This window comes from Pleurodeles waltl, chromosome 6 (genome assembly GCF_031143425.1).
Source record: "Pleurodeles waltl isolate 20211129_DDA chromosome 6, aPleWal1.hap1.20221129, whole genome shotgun sequence".
NCBI classification, from domain to species: Eukaryota; Metazoa; Chordata; class Amphibia; order Caudata; family Salamandridae; genus Pleurodeles; species Pleurodeles waltl.
The window spans coordinates 428483148-428497901 of record NC_090445.1 but is presented as its reverse complement, the minus strand read 5'-3'; positions in this window follow the sequence as shown (position 1 = coordinate 428497901).

Below are 14754 nucleotides of genomic sequence, written 5' to 3'. Positions count from 1 at the left end.
TACCTTAGGGGCAAGTGGGTACACTTGCCAAGTCGAATTTCCAGTTAAATCTGCACACACAGACACTGCAATGGCAGGTCTGAGACATGATTACAGAGCTACTGATGTGGGTGGCAAAACCAGTGCTGCAGGCCCACTAGTAACATTTGATTTACAGGTCCTGGCACCTCCAGTGCACTTTACTAGGAACTTACTAGTAAATCAAATATGCCAATCATGGATAAGCCAAATACATACACATTTTGTAAAGGAGCACTTGCACTTTAGCACGGGTTAGCAGTGTTAAAGTGCCCAGAGTAACAAAAACAGCAAAATCAGAGTCCAGCACACATCCACAACCTAGGGAACAGGGGCAAAAAGTTAAGGGAGACCACGCCAAGGAAGAAAAGTCTAACACGTGTCCCCCCCAGCTGAAAGTGGGGAGCAACTACCCAACCTCATGGGAGTTCTCATCACTAAGGCAGAAGAACCTGGTCAGACCATCAGCACTGGCGTGCTCTGTACCAGGACGTTGTTCCGCCGTAAAGTCCACCCCCTGTTGGGAAATGGACCACCTCAACAGTTTTGGATTCTCACCCCTCATCTGCATTAACCATCTGAGGGGCCTGTGGTCAGTCTGAACTCGGAAGTGAGTCTCAAACAAATAGGGTCTTAGCTTCTTCAGTACCCAGACCACAGCAAACGCTTCACATTCTATGGCACTCCACCTACGTTCCCTGGGTAGTAACCTCCTGCTAATAAAGGCTATGGGTTGATCTAGGCCCTCTTCATTAAGCTGTGAGAGTACTGCTCCAATACCATGCTCTGAGGTGTCTGTTTGCACAACAAACTCCTTGGAGTAGTCAGGTGCCTTCAGCACAGGTGCTGTGCACATGGCAGCCTTCAGGGCATCAAAAGCATTCTGGCAAGCCTCTGTCCAGATCACTTTCCTGGGATGCTTCTTAGAAGTCAACTCAGTTAAGGGGGTAACAATGCTACCATATCCCTTAACAAACCTCCTGTATTATCCTGTGAGACCTAAAAAGGCTCTCACTTCAGTCTGGGTCTTGGGAGGCTTCCAAGCCAGAATTGTGTCAATCTTAGGCTGTAGGGGTGCCACCTGGCCACTCCCCACCTGGTGTCCTAAGTACACCACAGAACCCTGCCCTGTTTGGCACTTGCTCGCCTTAATAGTGAGGCCTGCCTTCTGCAGGGCCTCTAACACTCTCCAGAGGTGTTGCAGGTGTTCCTCCCATGTGGAACTAAACACAGCAATGTCATCCAGGTAGGCGGCACTGAACTCATCCAGCCCAGCCAACACCTGGTTGACCAACCTCTGAAAGGTGGCAGGGGCATTCTCCATCCCAAATGGCATCACTTTAAATTGAAAGTGTCCATCTGGAGTAGGGAATGGTAACCTCTCCTTGGCCCCCTCAGTTAAGGCAATCTGCCAGTACCCAGATGTTAAATCAAACGTACTTAGGTACTTGGCAGCGCCTAACCGGTCAATGAGCTCATCAGCTCAGGGGATGGGATGTGCGTCAGTCTTGCTGACCGCATTGAGTCCCCGGTAGTCCACACAGAACCTGAGTTCTGGGGTGGCACCAGGTGCAGCACCCTTTGGGACCAATACCACGGAGCTGGCCCAAGGACTGCTGGAATGCTCAAAAACCCCTAGGGTAAGTATCTTGGATACCTCATCCTTAATGCATGCCCTGACCCTGTCAGTCACCCTGTAAAGTTTTTGTTTAATAGGTGTACTGTCACCAGTGTCCACATCATGTGTGCACAGGTGTGTGAGTCCTGGGATCATGGAAAACAGAGAGGAAAACTGTCCCAACACGTGGCGACAGTCACCTTGCTGCTCCTCAGTCACGGAGGGAGAGAGGATCACTCTCTCCACTGACCCATCTTTTTCTCCTGCAGACAGGAGGTCAGGAAGAGGCTCACTTTCCTCCTCTACCCCATCATCTGTTGCAAGGAGCATGGACAGTTCAGTCCACTCAAAGTGAGGTTTGAGGCGGTTGACATGCAGGACCCTTAAAGTGTTCCTTGGAGACCGCAAGTCCACCAGGTAGGTGACTTCGCTCTTGCACTCAACCACCTCAAATGGCCCAGTCCACTTATCCTGGAGCGCCCTAGGCTCCACTGGCACCATCACCTACACTTTCTGACCAGGTTGAAACTCGACCAGAGTCGCATTCTGGTCATACCACAGTTTCATATCCTCCTGGCTTGCTTCTAGGTTCTCCTGGGCGAGACTACTGAAGCGGGCAGTCTGGTTTCTCAAAGCCAGCATGTAGCTAAATACATCCTGGGGGGGTTTACTAGGAGCTTTCTCCAAAGCTTCCTTAACCAGACTCAAAGGTCCCCTCACACGGTGGCACAAATCATCTCAAAGTGACTAAACCCAAGAACCTTTTGAGGCCTCCCTGTAGGCGAACAGAAGGCATGGCAAGAGGATGTCCCACTTCCGCCTCAAGGGCTCTGACAGGCCCTGAATCATGGCTTTCACGGTGTGGTTGAATCTCTCAACCAGACCATTACTTTGGGGGGGGTAAGGTGTGGTGAACTTGTAGGTTACCCCACACAGGGAGGAGCCAAAATGGCGGCCGCGACGGACGCCTAAAATTTGAGCTCCGACTCGGGCTCACGGAAAATATTCTGTAGGGCGCTCCTGGAGCGGTGCTCCTCGCCCGTAGACACAGCAATTTAGCCCGTGGAGCCGGTGTGCCGCTGAGGAACCGAGCGGCGCTGCGAGTGGGGACGCGGTGGCCGGGGCCAGATGAGGGCCGTGTGTGGGCTGGTGGCCGCAGAGGCTCGATTGGTGCTGGGTGCTGCCCGCTGCCCCAGCTGAGGGGCGTCGGCCCGAGGTGAGGAGGGCGGTACGGAGGGGGGCTTTCGCCAGGGAGGGCCAGAACTGACTATGGCCTCTCCCCTTCTCGACCTCCATCCCCCCTCTTTTCTCGGACAGCAGTGGTTGCCGCGTTTCTCCCGTATTCGCGGCGGAGTGAGGCGCCCCTTCGGCTGAGGAGGAGAGACGGAGGAGATTGCGCACTGATGTCCGGGACTGCTCGCCGCTCCTTTGCATTTGCCTGCTGCCTGGGGGAATAAATTGGAACAAAAGGAGGAGTATCGGGTGTAGCGCGTGCACAGGGAAGCCGCGCCGTGCCGGTGAACACATGCCCGGGCCTGGCGGTGATGCCCATGAGCCTGAGGGACAAATCCCTCTACACTCCTCGTCATTGAACTTTTTCCCCCTGCTAATGGGGGCAACAGCCCCATTGGACCTAGGAGGGGGCTGGGCGGGTGGGTGAGACCGAAGTCCCCCCCCTGCCATTTGCTCCCTGCCATCGTTGTTATCCGCCCCCCCCCATCCCGCCAGTGGTCAAATATATATGTAAGAACAATGTGTGGGGTGGGCCGGCTGGGGTAACCAAGACCGCCCAAAACGCTATCTCAATGGTGGTAGCTGGGAAACCCGGTGGCGGTAGCATGCTCCTAACCCAGGACACTTAACTATTGGCAGCAGTGTTAAACGCCTATTGGCCTGCAGCCTGCGCTGCTGCTGACCGGCTCGCTCAGGCGGAAACGCAAATAGTCTTGGCTGCGCCATGGTGAGGAACCGCATACTGAGGGGCGGGTGCGCACCAACAGTGAAATCTGACGCCCAAGAAGCACACAGCCACACTGCTCCACACAACAAAAGTAGACTAACAGAAACGCACCATGACCGGGAAATCTAAATCCCCGAAAAGCCAAGATCGAAATACACCTGGACTGGCACCGAGTGATCAACAGCTAATACCAACCTTACAGTCATTGGAAAGCACACTCCAAACCCACTCTACACAATTTGAAAAAGTATTGCAGGCGATCATGGACACTAAATCCTCCTTGGAAAATAGAATAGACACAGTACCACAAGACTTGAACCTACTCAGAGTGGACCACCGTAACCTGGTGGAGAGAGTGAAGTCAGCGGAAGACGTGTTAAATGAGTTGAACCCTACGGTAACGGACAATCAAAAACAAATTCAACGACTGGACGCAGAGGTGAAGATCCTAAGGCGACACGCTGAAGAAGCAGAAGGCAGATCCCGGCACAATAATGTACGCTTTCTAGGGTTCCCCGAGAAACTAGCAGAGCAGAGTACGGAAATATTCTTAGAGCAATGGCTAATCAAAGAAGTGCTAAATGGGGCCCCATCGAAGTTCTTCTCTGTGGAAAGGGCGCACAGAGTCCCGGGGAGGCCGTCGGCCCCAGGCCAACCACCTAGACCACTGATTGCAAGATTCTTAAACTACAGAGACCGCGATTTAATATTACAGCAGTTCCGTAGCAAAGGCCCACTCCGACATGAGGACTCAGTTGTTAATGCCTACCCAGACTTCACCCAAGAGGTACAGAGACAACATAACTCTTATGCAAAAATCAAACAACGCCTTCGCGAACACAATATTAAATACGCCCTATTGTTTCCTGCTAAATTGAGAGTGATATCAGACGATCGCACCTACATATTCACCTCCCCTGAAGACGCCTGGACGTGGTTGCACGCCAAAGGTTTCGCACAATCCCAAGAGGGTACGGATGTAGGAGAGGAATGGCTTACCTCTCCATCGCAGAAGCGCACCAAGAAACGATCCAAGGGACAACCCACCGAAAAACAGGCAGCAGAAGGAAGGGCAACGGTATTGAAAGAAACTTCCATACACACGCAAAACTCCTTTGAGACACTCCGGGCAGTCCCTGCAGATAACTCGGACTCCAACTCGGCTAGTTCAGATTCTACGATAACAGAAGTACTCAAGGGCCCGAAGCTCACCCCCAGATCTGCAGATGCACTGTAAATACAAGCTGCTAGACCGCTTTTCCACCCGAACTGAGTGACAAGTTGAAGGGCGGCAAAGGATAACTGTGCGGGAATCCAAACGGAGGTCGCAGCTGACATTCATGAGTATCTTTTGAACAATTGATCCCTTATTTTTTACTGAGAACATTGATTAATGACATTGTGCATGCGGTCCGGGGGGACTAAAACTCCGGGAGCGCCCACACGTATACGCAGACCACGTCTGTGGAAGGATGTGAGCCCCGTATAAGAGCCACATCCGGTTGCCCAAATAGCTCCCCTACAGGTATCCACATGGATACAGGTTTTCTTAAGTAGTAGTGTGTTGTGTAGTTTATTACGAATTCATAGGTGTGTGAGGGAATTCGTTGGGGTGGGAGGAGGGGGGGGAGAGAGTTAAGTTGTATACTATAGGTCATATCAGAGCACAGGAAATATTGCTGCGGCTGTTAGCCTTAATTATATACCTGGTGGGGATAGTGGGGACCCGGACGGCTATTGTAACCTGGAGCGGGCCACATGCAGGTACACCATATAACGCTATATGGCTCAAAATGCAAATCTCATTACACATCAATATGAAATAGTCACGTGGAATGTGAGAGGACTGGGTGCACCAAGCAAAAGATCTCCGGTATATGCACGCCTCAGACGACAGGGAGTACACATTGCCATTCTACAAGAAACACACCTACTGGAGTCTGACTTACAGGAGATACGCAGGAAATGGAGAGGTCAGATTATAGGCACAACATACTCAGCTTTTGCTAGAGGAGTATTGGTATGGATAGCAGGTGGCGTCCCATTTGTCCAAACCTCATATAGGATAGATCAAGGGGGCAGATACGTGGTAATAGAGGGGCATTTAGACGGGAGACAATTTTCTATATCGGGATCTATGCCCCCAGCAGTGCGATAGCTGAATTCCTGGGCACACTTACTCCAGCATTATTGGTAAATCCCACAGCCCCGGCCATATGGGGTGGCGACTTCAACAGCACACCGAATGCAGTGTTAGACAGGTCAAACACACACCCTAAAGGATCAATAAAGTGAAATGCCAGGTGCCCCTTGTTGACATGGGCGGGCGACATGAGACTCTATGACTTATGGCGCATGAAACATCCACAACAGAGGGAATACTCATTCTACTCAATACCCCACAAAGTACACACCAGAATAGATATAATATGGGGGACCCTGGACATATGCGCATTGATCAATAGGACAGAATACCTGGCCAAGACACTGTCGGATCATTCGCCACTTAGATTAACACTGAATTGGGGCAGGAGATGCTCAGTAATCCCTACCTGGTGATTGCAGATGGAAGCTCTCCAGGATCAGGCATTCACAGAGGGATTGGGCACAACAGTCAGACAGTACTGGGAAATTAACAAAGACTCCGCAGACACAAGAGCGGTAGAGTGGGAGGCGCACAAGGCTGTAGTCAGAGGACATTGTATCTCGACCACTTGGGGAGTGAGACGCACCCTTCATGCGGAGATCAGCAAATTGGAAAAGGAATTGAGAGTAATGGAAATTGCAGTGGCACAAAACGAGATACCTTACACAGTGCTAAAAGAGGCACGTACAAAATATAATTAAGCAGATTCTCATCTCTGCCGACATGACCACAAATACCATCTAATGTGCCTACAAACGGAGGGAGACAGATCGGGCAGGCTGTTGGCGTGGCTCCTTCGCGAGAACCGTCAGCAGTCCCCCATAGGGACTATAAGGTTAGATGAAGGCAAAATGGCCACCATGCAAGAAGAGATCAATGGGGCGTTTAGGGAATATTACACGAACCTCTATACCAAACGCACAGTATGCACGGCCCAACAACTTGAATCCTTTCTTGCAGGATCACCCTTGGTGAAACTGTCGCAGGCGGATAGGGAAATGCTGGAGGCACCTTTGAGAATGGAGGAACTGGACTTAGCTCTAGCGCAGATGCCTAGGAACAAAGCGCCAGGAATAGATGGCCTCCCAATAGAATACTACTCTACTTATTCGAAACACTTAAAGCCTCACTTGCTGAAGGTGTTCGAGGAGGCATGTACCTGTAAGATATTGCCTCCAACACAGAGAGAGGCAATGATAGTGGTTCTTCCTAAGCAAGGTCGCGATCCCACAGACGTTAAATCTTATAGACCACTTTCTCTCTTGAATCTCGATTGTAAAATCCTAGGTAAAATATTGGCTAACAGAATATTCATCATACATACCTCCCATCATACATACCTTGATACATGATGACCAAAACGGATTCATCCCAAAACGTAATACTTTTCTAAACATCCGTAGATTGTTGAGCGTCATGGGAGACACCCCGCGGATGCACATGACGAGATGGTATTATCCTTAGATATTGAGAAGGCATTTGATACACTAGGGTGGGACTTTCTGTTTGCCACTATGCAGAGTATGGGAATTGGCCCTAACTACATACAATGAGTACAGACACTGTACGCCAACCCATAAGCTAGGGTGAAAACGAGGGGGGCTATGTCTGATAGCTTTGCGATCACCAGAGGTACCAGGCAGGGATGCCCCCTTTCTCCCTTGCTGTTTGCTATAGCTATGGAGCCATTGGCAACTCGAATACGCGCAATGAAAGAGAGTTGGGGAATAGTCAGGAGTGGATTATACCACGTTATATCATTGTATGCAGACGACGCCCTAATATATGTGCGGAAAGGAAGCGAGGTGATACCCTTAGTAATCTCACTCTTGACTGAATATGGGGAGATATCAGGCTTGGTGGTAAATTGGGAAAAAATTGTTTGTGTTCCCACTAACTACCTGGTTCTCATCGAGACAAGAAAAGGCCCCCACAGGACACCTGAACTGGTGTTTTGATACATTCAAATATCTGGGGGTCCACATATATCATAGGCCTGATGATCTTAGAGATGGGAACCTGGGGAGAGCACTGGCCTCTATGAGGGGTCGCTGCGCTTCTGGAGTAAATTGCCATTGTCACCTCTGGGCAGAGTGGCGGTGGCAAACATGGTGTTACTGCCCCGGCTGTTATATTACTTTGCGGCATTGCCACTCCTCCCTAAGAGCTTCTTTCGAGATTTGAACGCAGTCCTACTGCAGCTTGTAAGGGGAGGGGACAGAGCGTGCGTCGCACTCACTACACTGCAGGGTCCAATCACCGCGTGAGGTTTGGGCGCCCCCAACTTCGAACTCTATTACGCTGCAGCACAGTTACAGTGGATACTGAACTGGATACATAGACCCACACTGGCGGAATCCGCATGGGTGTTGGAGCAACTACACGGAGAACCTCTGTTCACATGGCTAACAAACAAAACACTGAAAGGGGCGTCTGATAATCAGTTAATGGTAGTGGCACACTCATGTTGGAAGAGATATATACAAAAAGGACACAGGGTGCTCCCCTACTCACCGCTCATTCCCCTTGGACTGCTTCCTGTATGGGCTACCCGCGGCTAGGACTCACTCACTCACGACCTGGACGGAGGCGGGCATACTGTTGTTAGGAGACTGCTTTGAAGAGGGGAAACTGATGACATTTGAATCCATACAAGCCCTCACAGCAGTGAACCCAGGGCAATTTATAGCCTACTATGCCATATGTCATTTAATCAGAAAGACATGGGCGGCTGGAGACCAAGAACCAGTGATCTCACCCACAGTACATCACATGCTGCAATATGATAATCAAACAAAAGTAGTGACTTATATAAAATTTTGAATAAATCCCCTGAACCAAATTTAGAGAATGTAAGAGATAGATGGAATACAGTTCTGCCAAACCCGATACCGCAAGAGGACTGGCCGAAAGTTCTATACCATACTCTGAGGGTTTCGAGAAACCCTAGATTTATTTTGCTACATACAATTCAACTACACACTCCAAACATACCTATCACCAGCTAGGATTAAACACATGTTCCCTGAAACGGACCCAGCCTGTCCCCGATGTAAAGCCCCACTGGCACACTTCTTCCATATGGTCTGGGAGTGTGCCCAGGTGCACAGGGAGTGGAGCGGAGTGGTAGAAGAAGTTTCCGAATTGACGGGTCTAGTATTTGCAGTTGACCCTAAATCCTGTTTGTTAGGACTGAGAATGAGAGAAAAGAAGCATAGACACCTACATAAGTTGGCAGATCTAGCATACGTGATGTACAAAAGATTAATAGCTATGAATAGGAAAGCGCCCAAAGCACCAGATTTGAAAACTTGGCACACCCTGACACTGCACTGGACCCGTACAGAATACCAGGTACTACGAAAATTAGCAGGGGAGGGCCAACAACACACAGGATGTGAAGCCTAGGAAATTATAGTAACCAGACTAGAGGCTAAGAACAATGAGAGACCACCATGAACTGGGCAATGACACAGTTTTAGAGATAAGGTAGACAGTACCAGATCACCTCTAACATAACAAGCAAAACGGGCGAGACACACCAGATTAGTTGTGAGAGTACCTGCTCCCATGCCCTCAAGTCGCTGCCATTCACAGCAGCCAACAAGTGATGAGTAAATAAATAATTAGAATATGAACAACAAATACAGCTACAACACATACCACAAATAGACATCAGTCCGGTATCCCCCACCACCACAAACAAAACATGAATCAGTGGGGAACAGTGTAACCAAGTAGCTAAATGTGGGGAAACTAAATACCACACAGCAAGACCTATCAGCCAGACACAGCAGACAAATATTTTGAGTGTTATAATAAGACGTTATGTTTTTCTTGTTTTGTTTGAATGCAAATCTTATATCAGAGCAACCAAATACTGCCAATGTAAACTCATAATTATGGTACTCAGATCTGTAACGAAAATTCAATAAAAATATATATTTTTTTTAAAGTAGGTTACCCCACACACTTTCCACAAAGACTTCATATATGTGGATATGAAGTTTGTACCCCTATCAGATACCACTTCCTTGGGGAACCCCTTGCGGGTAAAAACCCCCATCAGTGCACAACCCACCATAGGGGAAGTGACTGACCTCAGAGGAATGGCTTCCGGGTACCGTGTTGCATGATCCACCAAGACCAGGATGAACCTGTTGCCCAAGGCTGTCTTGGGGTCCAGAGGCCCCACAATGTCAATACCTACCCTCTCAAAGGGAGTACTAACAACAGGCAAAGGCTGGAGGGGAGCCTTACATTTCCTCCCACTCTTGTCACTTGTCACGATTTCCTTGTTGCTTGAGCCTAGAGTCCGCTGAACGAGTGACGAGGTTCTTGTAGGTTCTGCATTGGCCCAGATAGGGGTGACTCTTTCTGGTAGCCACGGTGCTGCAGGCGAAGGGCAGTCCGTGTCCTTCAGAAGGAGTGCCAGAGGGAAAAAAAAACAAAATAGGGGGAAAAACCTCAAAAAGGAATATCCTGGAATATGAGCAAAATGATCAATACTGTTAGAACACAAGACCAAAAATGAACAGGAAAACACTGGAACAAAAAGCGGAACCAGTATCTGATGCAAGGGAGAAGGCGCAAAGACACCATCCAACAGGAAGTGTTGCAGCGCAAGAAGGAAAAGAATCACAGCCCTTAAATACCCATAGAACAGGAAACGACCGGCAGGAAGTAAAAGGACACCATATCGGATAGGGAAACATTACATAGAAGGCAATGGACAAGGCACCATAGTGAGTAGGGAACCAAGGCATGCTGGGAAGAGAGGGGAATGATGGGAAAAAGGGAAAACATAAAAGGGGAGAAAAAACGAGGACGACAGCAAGAGTAGGACACAATAGGAGGTAAGTGGGGGGAAATGCTATCCTTTAATGGAGGCGCGCCACGCCAGAAAAGAAACGAGGCCCCATGCCCAATTTGGAGCTTCGAGTAATGCAGGAGAGGCTGGGGACGCGGCACTGGGCATCTGAATGCCTGCGCATTAGGGGCCAGTAAAAGTGGGTGACAAGCCTCTCAAAGGTCTTGTCCTGCCCCAAATGTCCAGCTAAAGGCACATGATGAGCCAACCCCAGTAGGAAGGCCCTGAAGCACTGGGGTACCACCAGCACATGGACTGACCCTAGACTCGCAGTACAGGAGGTCATCCTCCCAAAATATCAGGTGTGATCCAGGCTCCTTGCCAGCCGCCTGGTCTGCAGCCTGCTGCCGCAAACCCTCCAAAGTAGGGCATGTCTTCTGTGCTGCACAGAATGCTTCCCTGGTGGACCCCCCTTCCTGCTGCCACTGTGACAGCTCAGGGACCTCCCCCAGTTCAGCCACCTGTTCCCCTGTAGGCTCTGGGCGTCACCCTCAGGCTCCGCCTCCTCCCACACCGTGGGAACTTCTGGGGACGGTTTCCGGCACCCCCCTGCCCTTCTTCTTCATGGTGGTCCCCTGGGCCACTATTTCAGGCTCCAGGGGCTCTTGATTACCCTGACAGGCTGCCATTGACCGGGTGGATAAACATACCAACCCAGGCAGACCCAACATCTCCAAGTGAGACCTGTGTTCCACCTCCTTCCAAGGGGAATCCTCCAGGTTGTTGCCTAGCAAACAATCAACAGGCATGGTGGGACTCACAGCTACCTTCAAGGAACCTGAGACCCCCCCCAATTCAAAGGGAACCTGCGCCACTCTGCACAGGCGCTCTGAGTTGTCCACTGCAACTACTTGGCGAAGTACCCGGGGATCAATCTGCTCTTCAGACACCAGCTGACTCCTCACTGTAGTCACACTGGCTCCTGTGTTTCTCAGAGCCTCCACCCTCTGTCCATTGATGGTCACCCACTGCTTGTATTTCTTAGTGTTTTCAGGCACTAGGGTTCTCTGGACCATCTCACTGTGCCCTAGTGAGACAAGGGTCATCTCATCTGGTTCCCACCCACCTGAAACTAACTCCTCCCCAAGCGCTACACTGGCCAAACCCTGGGATGGCACATGTAGGAAAGTACCATCTTGCCTGGCATGTTACCCCCATTTTCACTGTAAGTATGTTTGTTTTTGCCTATGTGTCACTGGGATCCTGCCAGGCAGGACCCCAGTGCTCATAATGTATGCCCTGTATGTGTTCCCTGTGTGGTGCCTAACTGTATCACTGAGGCTCTGCTAACCAGAACCTCAGTGTTTATGCTCTCTCTCTGCTTTTAAAATTGTCACTGCAGGCTAGTGACTAATTTTACCAATTCTCATTGGCTCACTGGAGCACCCTTTTAGTACCCGTGTATATGGTACCTAGGTACCCAGGGTATTGGGGTTCCAGGAGATCCCTATGGGCTGCAGCATTTCTTTTGCCACCCATTGGGAGCTCAGACAATTCTTACACAGGACTGCCACTGCAGCCTGAGTGAAATAACGTCCACGTTATTTCACAGCCATTTTTCACTTCACATAAGTAACTTAAAGTCACCTATATGTCTAACCCTCACTTGGTGAAGGCTAGGTGCCAAGTTACTTAGTGTGTGGGCACCCTGGCACTAGCCAAGGTGCCCCCACATTGTTCAGGGCAAATTCCCCGGACTTTGTGAGTGCGGGTACGCCATTACATGCGTGCACTACATATAGGTCAATACCTATATGTAGCGCCACCATGGTAACTCCGAACATGGCCATGTAACATGTCTAGGATCATGGAATTGTCACCCCAATACCAATCTGGTATTGGGGGTACAATTCCATGCATCCCTGGGTCTCTAGCACAGACCCGGGTACTGCCAAACTGCCTTTCTGGGGTCTCCACTGCAGCTGCTGCTGCTGCCAACCCCTCAGACAGGTTTCTGATCCCCTGGGGCCTGGGCAGCCTGGTCCCAGGAAGGCAGAACAAAGGATTTCCTCTGAGAGAGGGTGTTACACCCTCTCCCTTTGGAAATAGGTGTGAAGGGCTGGGGAGGAGTAGCCTCCCCAGCCTCTAGAAATGCTTTGATGGGCACAGATGGTGCCCATCTCTGCATAAGCCAGCAGTGGCGGCCGGCAGCTTTGGGAGGAGGGCGGGCGGGGCACACACACAAACACACACACAGACTCATTCTTTCACACCCAGACACGCACGCACGCTCACCCATTAACAACACTCATTCCATTCAAACATGCATGCACGCACCAAACATTCATTTTACAAATTCACACACATTCATTCTTCCACACACACGCACGCACGCACGCACTCACATCCATTAACAACACTCATTCCATTCAAACATGCACGCACGCACCAAACATTCATTTTACAAGATCAAACACATTCATTCTTTCACACACACACACATGCACGCACATCCATGAACAACACTCATAACACTCAAACATGCACGTGCGCACCAAACATTCAATGTAAAACATAACACACATACATACACACACACACACACACACTTACCTTTAGCCTCCAGGTCCCAGGAGGGTAGAGACTGCTGCCTTCCCTCATTGGCTGACCTTAGGTCAGCCAATGAGGGAAGGCAGCAGTCCCAGCCTCGTCACTACTCCACTCTGTGACGAAGTGTCACTGATTGACCCTCGCCCTGGGCACTTCAGGGCTTAAACCTGAAGCGCCCAGGGAGAGTGTCAATGGGTGACGCTTTCCTCGTCACCCAGGGGAGGGCCTGGAGGCACCTTTGCTGGGCCGAGGAGGTCACGCCCATAGGGGTCGTGATCTCCTCAGCCCAGCAAAGTTCAGCTCAGGCAGCCAGGAGTCTGCACAAATCGCGCATGTCTGCTCCTGGCTGCCTGACCTGAACATAAAGAGTGTCTGTCAGGCTGACCTTTGTTCAGCCTGACAGACACTCTTCATGGGGTGGGGGGGCGTGGCCCCTCCGCCCTAAAGGACGGGCCACCACTGTAAGCCAGTCTACACCGGTTCAGGGATCCCCCAGCCCTGCTCTGGCGCGAAACTGGACAAAGGAAAGGGGAGTGACCCCTCCCCTGACCAGCACCTCCCAGGGGAGGTGCCCAGAGCTCCTCCAGTGTGTCCCAGACCTCTGCCATCTTGGATTCAGAGGTGTTGGGGCACAATGGACAGCTCTGAGTGGCCAGTGCCAGCAGGTGACGTCAGAGACCCCTCCTGATAGGTGCTTACCTTTCTCAGTAGCCAATCCTCCTTTCTGGGCTATTTAGGGTCTCTCCTCTGGGCTATTCATCAGATAACGAATGCAAGAGCTCACCAGCGTTCCTCTTCGACTTCTGCCAAGGATCGACCGCTGCAAACCCACAACAAAGTAGCAAGATGACTACCAGCAACATTGTAGCACCTCATCCAGCCGGCTTTGTCAACTGTTTCCTGGTAGTACATGCTCTGAGGGCTGTCTGCCTTCACCCTGCACTGGAAGCCAAGAAGAAATCTCCCGTGGGTCGACGGAATCTTCCCCCTGCCAACGCAGGCACCAAACTTCTGCATCACCGGTCCTCTGGGTCCCCTCTCTTCCTGACGAGCGTGGTTCCTGGAACACAGGAGCTGGGTCCAAGGGCCAGATGTAGCAAAGGATTTTTCCCATTCTGTGTCAATGGGAAAATGTGTTAGTACATATGGCCCCAAGTGTCTCCCACAGTCCGATGGCCCTTCTGTCCAAATTTGGTGGAGGTAAGTCCTTGCCTCCCCACGCCAGACAGTAATCCTGTGTACTGCATGAACTGCAGCTGCTCCGGCTTCTGTGCACTTTTCCAAGGATTCCCTTGTGCACAACTTAGCCTGGGTCCCCAGCACTCCGTCCTGCATTGCCAAACTCGCTGAGTTGGACTCCAACGTCGTGGGACCCTCCTTTTGTGACTCTGAGTCAACTGCTGTCCTCAGGTCTTCTAAGTGCCTGTTCTGGTACTTCTTCGGGTGCTGCCTGCTTCTGTGGGGGCTCTCTGAGTTGCTGAGCGCCCCCTCTGTCTCCTCCTCCAAGGGGTGACATCCTGGTCCTTCCTGGTCCCCAGCAGCATCCAAAATCCTTGCACCTAGCAAGGCTTGTTTGTAGTATTTCTGCGTGG